The following is a 5,367-nucleotide window of genomic DNA, read 5'->3' on the forward strand; positions in this document are numbered from 1 at the left end:
CATTTACAAGTTGTACAAATTGTTTTAATCTTAAAAGTTATTGTAAAATTTTCTAAAATTTTGAAAAAATAGAATCAGGCATCAGCCTGAGCAGCCTGTTCCAGGAGGTCAATCCTTGTCTCAAGGGTGTTGGGTCTTTTCTCAATGGCGTCCATGCGCTGCAACACCCCTGAAAGAAGGATGGCCTCCTGGCTGGGTCCCGGCACAGTCCCCTCTTCTGCCTCTTGCTGCGCTGGTTGTGGCTCTGGTGTGTGGATTTGGCCGGAAAAAAAAAAAAATTGTTAATGTTCTCTTCATTTCATTGTTTCACATTTTTTACAGGCTTTAACATCATTAACACTTGAAGAGAGTGATTCAAAAACAAGTATCAAGGAACACATTCATAATAGAAATTACCTTCAGTTGGGGGGGATCCAACCACAAATCTACAATAAAAATATAGAAAAATGGTATGTAGACAAATCAAATAAAGCAATGTTAAGAAATATACACAAATACTAGGGCATCACACATGTTCTAATTTTTGCACAACATAACTTCATATGGACTCTCAATGTAGGCAATTTCTCATTATAGTATAGGTACAGGGATAGTCATATACATTCATGTTGTTGAAAATGTACCTTCTTCCACTATCTCCTCCTCCTCCACAATTTGAGGCTCCTCTGCCTCCTCCTCCCTCTGTTCCTCCTGTGGAGGTAAATGTTGGGGGTGTTGTCCCTCCTCTGGTTCCGCCTCCTGCTGCACTGCCTGTGCAAGCCCTCTTCCTGAAGTCAAAAAATGAATTATTAGAGTCAATTCCTTACATTAAAGGGGGGACGTTCACCTTCAGGTTCAGTTACTACTGTATGTAATAGAATAGGCAATTCTAAGCAAGTTTTCAATTGGTCTTCATTATTTGTTTTTTCATAATTATTTCCGTTATTCTCCTGAGTCTTTTCTGTCTTTCAATTGGGAGCACTGACCCTGTGTTAAAAGAAATGCTCAGTAAAGCAAAGCATTTATTGTTTTTGTCACTTTTTACTACTCATCTTTCTGTTGTGACTGAGGCATGGTTGCTAGGGTAATTTTGGCACTAGCAACCCAAATCATTAATTTGCAAAATGGATAGCTGCAGAATTAGCAAATAAAGAACTGCAAAAACACAAAACAATGACAACCAATAGCAAATTGCCTCAGAATAGCACTCTCCATCATACTAACTTCATTCAAAGGTGACCAACTACTTTAAAGCATTAACCCTTTCTGAATAAACATGTAACTACTTACTCTGTAGGTGGTGAAGCTCCACTTGAGCGACGAACTCCGGCTCCCTGCACTCAAAAGACAGGCCACAGAGGCGCCGCTGCAGCCTCATCATAATGTGCCTTTTGTGGGCCCTTTTATGGGGGACCCATAAAGGCACGTTATCATACGAGTTGGTCAGCAAATAGCTGACCAACTCATATGCGGCCTCTTCTGTCAGTGCTCCTAAGCCTGGCATGTTTCTTTTGCAAGATTAAGACAAACAATAACTTTCAGAGATTGACATGTGACCAGTGAAGGGAGTTTCCCAATGTGACATGAAAGAAAGGAGTATATTTTTAATTTATTTAGATGTTATGTTCAATCTTGAAAATCTAATGTTAATGTAGAATAGCATGAAATATTGCCTATCTGTGCAGTGACGTTTTTATCTGGCGTAATTGCGCAGGCGCATTATGTTACATGCAGGCGCACAATGTAAGACGCTGGTGCACAATGTAACGCACTGGGTAATTTCAGACGCCTGCGTCCAAGCATTTGAAAAGGCTGCCAAACGTTCCTTTTTGCAGGGTTAGTGGATTTGGTCAAAAGATGAATGCGTTTCAGGAGGAGATTTTGGTTGCTGCTCTTGGAATTATAATTTTGAGAAGGAGGAATCGTGTGGGGCAAAGGAGAAATGTCAGATTGGCACCTATTGAGCCCATCAGAAGGCCAAGAATGTTTCGTGAAAGACTGGCAATAATTTTTCTGATGCTAAAATTGTCTCAATGTTTTGCTTAAAACGTGAGGCAATTCTGGAGCTATATGCTCATATAAGTGAAGACATTGAACCTTTGATGGGTAGAAGTCATGCAGTGCCAGGGATGTGTAAACTTCTCGCAGTATTGTATATGGTTGCTAATGGCAGCTTCCAGCATGTGATATCCCAAGTAATGGGAATCAGCCAGACAACCATGTCTAGAATCATTCCACAAGTATTTGACGCTATCCATAAATTAACACGCAATTATATTTATCTAATAATGAAGCGTGGCAAGCACTTATGGTAGGCTTTTATCAGCTTGGGGGAATGCCCAATGTGCTGGGGGCAATAGATTGCACACATGTCATGATTGTACCACCCAGGGCAACCGAGGAACAGTTTCGGAATCGTAAAAATACACATTCCTTAAATGTTCAAGTTGTGTGCGACTCCAAAATGCAAATCCTGAGTGTCTGCTCAGGCTTTCCAGGTAGCTGCCACGATTCCTTCATATTACAGCAATCTGCCCTAAGGGAAAAATTTGTTTCGGGAAACATGCCAGATGGATGGCTTGTGGGTAAGTACTTCTATTACAAGTGTGTAAATATGTGAAACAGGTACCCTAAAGGGCTTGTTGTGCTTTCAGTTAACTTGGTATGATATACATATTGATATTCACAGACAATGTGCAATTGCCTTTCATTAGATTTGTGTTTTTTGGTTCATGCTTTTTTTTGGTCTTTAGCTTTGCAGCTTATGTTTTCAGCATGTTGCTAGGGTCCAAGTTAATCAACCATGCATGCAGTGATTTGATCAAGATACTGGAATATCAATACATATAATAACCCTCAATAGAAAGCCATTATAAAAAAAAATAAAACATTAGTAGTCTTACCGAACATTTGATTTTTATTGACCTCACTGATGCACATTTCAAAGCTGTAGAGTCAAGAAAAAAAAGCCTAGGTAAAAAAAAAAAAACAGCTGCAAATTTAGTTCATATTGAACATTCAATGACATAAATAGTTATATTAAAGGTCAAGCAGACCTTTAATGCTTAATGTACACATATGAAACATTTGTTAAATTTAGTTTTGGGTGTAAAAAGTAGTTGATATTTTAAATAAACAAGTTAGGAAGTAACAACATTTGTCTGTCACTTATCCTTTTCTGTTTGCACTAAATAGGACATTTACCTTGTGTGTGTTTTAGGGGATTCAGGATATGGGTGTCAGCCATGGATGCTGACCCCTTTGTTAAATCCAGAAACCCAGGCCGAGATGCTCTACAACACTGCACACCGCAAAACACGTTGCGTTATCGAACGGACATTTGGCATGCTCAAGTCCAGATTCCGCTGCCTGGACAAGTCTGGAGGGTGGCTACTATACAACCCCAAAAAAGTAGCCAACATGATTATAGTGTGTTGCATCCTGCACAACATGGCACTGAAACACCGAATGCCAATGGAGCTTGCGGATGATCTAATGCCTGAGTTTCCCAACCAAACAGCCATAGCGGCTGATTCAACTGAGGCTGGAAGGCGAGTTCGAGCACAACTCATTGCCACAGTTTTTACTAGTAAGCTATTCATTAACTGCACTTTAAACATGATATAACCATTTGAATCAATGTTAAAAGTATTTTGTTTTGTTTTTAGGAGAGTAAACTTTCATTTGTTCCATAATAAAACAATTTCAGGTAAGTATATTTTTTTTACTAACAATGATATTAGATTGTAAGTAAAATATGTGGCAATTCAATTACTTGTATGGGCTGAAACCATCCAAAAAAAAAAATATCTATCCATCTATATTTCCGCATATACATACACACTATTAAGATAAAATATTTTTACTAATTAACAAGACCTGATAATTGAGTTCATATGACTAAGCATCATGTGGTGGTTTTTACATTAACCAAAGAAATCATCCAATTAAAAATAAAAACATTACATATCAAGTAAAAAAAACAAAACAAAACAAAAAAAACATGGCATTCATCATTACATTTCTATGGCGTTTGGCAAACAAAGGTGCAAAATTTGTGTTTGGTTGCCCCTTTGCAGAAATACATACAAAGTTAGTTGTTTCTCCCCCTTGCAGCCTTGCCCCTAACTTGACGGCCACCCCTTTTAGAAGTATCTGAGCCACCAGGAGTTGTGTTTGAACCAGTGTCAACTTCACCTCCAGTAGTCTCCACAATTGACTGATGTTTTTATCTGATAAGTAGCTACCGCTTCATGAGCTGGTTCTGAGTCAACAACAATTGATTTCACTCTTTAATAAGCATATTCTGATGTAGTATCACATCTACATGTAGTAATTTCAACCGCAATGATGTATCTGCAGTCATCTGAAAATGCTCATTTAACCACAAAGTACTCATGAATCAGCTGTAATGCTCTAAATTTTGTGGTGGTTTTTTTGGGTTTCATCGCTACTTGACAACAGAGTTGCAGTCAGCTGTTTAACTGATTGTTTTTCTTCATCCTAAGAGTGGATATTTTGTTCCTGGTCGTATGGTTTAGCTACTTCACTTCAATCGCTTCCAGGGTTGCAGTTTGTTTAGCTGGTTGTGAAGTAATGGGTTCCAGGCAGAATGTGACCATCATCATCGACAACTGTGAAAAAAAAAAATACAATTGTTATTACTCAAAAAAGAGAATAAGGCTTATATCCAACATGCACAGCTTGCTCTTTCTGCACATTTCTTTTTTATTAAAGAAAATGCTGACTCTCTAATTTAAACTTGAAATGTCAGTTTGTACCTTTGCCATTAAATTTTTTGACTCAAAAATATTCACTTTGTAATGTTTGGTGTGATTCTTCATCCTCCACATTCGTTTGACTCTGTTGCTAGTTGGAGTACAGTGTGTTATCTGCTCCTAACAACACAAGTGATATTTTAACTATGAGCAAATATCACACATAGGAGCAAGGTAAATTCAAAAAAGTAGGTCTAGAAATGGCTTGATTAAAATATTTGAATGTAGCAGTTCAACATTTGATCCAAGCGCTAACATTTGTTATAAAATCAAAAAATACTCCATTGAAGTGTTTTTTCCTTAATTAAAGTTGCACTTTTAGGTAAATGGGAGACAAAAGCTACAAGATCCATACAATTAACATATATTGTTTTTAGCTGTTGCATCAGTGTCAAAGCTGCCTTCCACACCACTTATATGTGGCCCTAGCAATCAGGGCCACCATCAGAATTCGCAGGGCCCCATACAACAACCTTTTCTGGGCCCCCCTACAAAAAAAACAACAATGGTGGCGTGGGCCCCCTACAGGTTAAAAAACTGGCCAGGGACCAACACAAGTCAAAAAAATACCTTGGTGGCCAGCCCCCCACCCCAAGTTAAAAAAAAAAAT

The 5,367-nt window shown here is 38.3% G+C and overlaps 1 long non-coding RNA gene across 1 annotated transcript; it reads left to right on the top strand.

Moving 5' to 3' along the window:
- The first annotated feature begins 1,859 nt into the window (after positions 1-1,859).
- Positions 1,860-4,781, top strand: LOC108704918. The gene is made up of 2 exons (XR_005962229.1): positions 1,860-3,568; positions 3,648-4,781. It is a non-coding gene; the product is annotated as an uncharacterized LOC108704918 (long non-coding RNA).
- Positions 4,782-5,367: the final 586 nt, after the last annotated feature.

The sequence above is a fragment of the Xenopus laevis genome, chromosome 6S, assembly GCF_017654675.1.
Source record: "Xenopus laevis strain J_2021 chromosome 6S, Xenopus_laevis_v10.1, whole genome shotgun sequence".
In the NCBI taxonomy this organism is placed as follows: Eukaryota; Metazoa; Chordata; class Amphibia; order Anura; family Pipidae; genus Xenopus; species Xenopus laevis.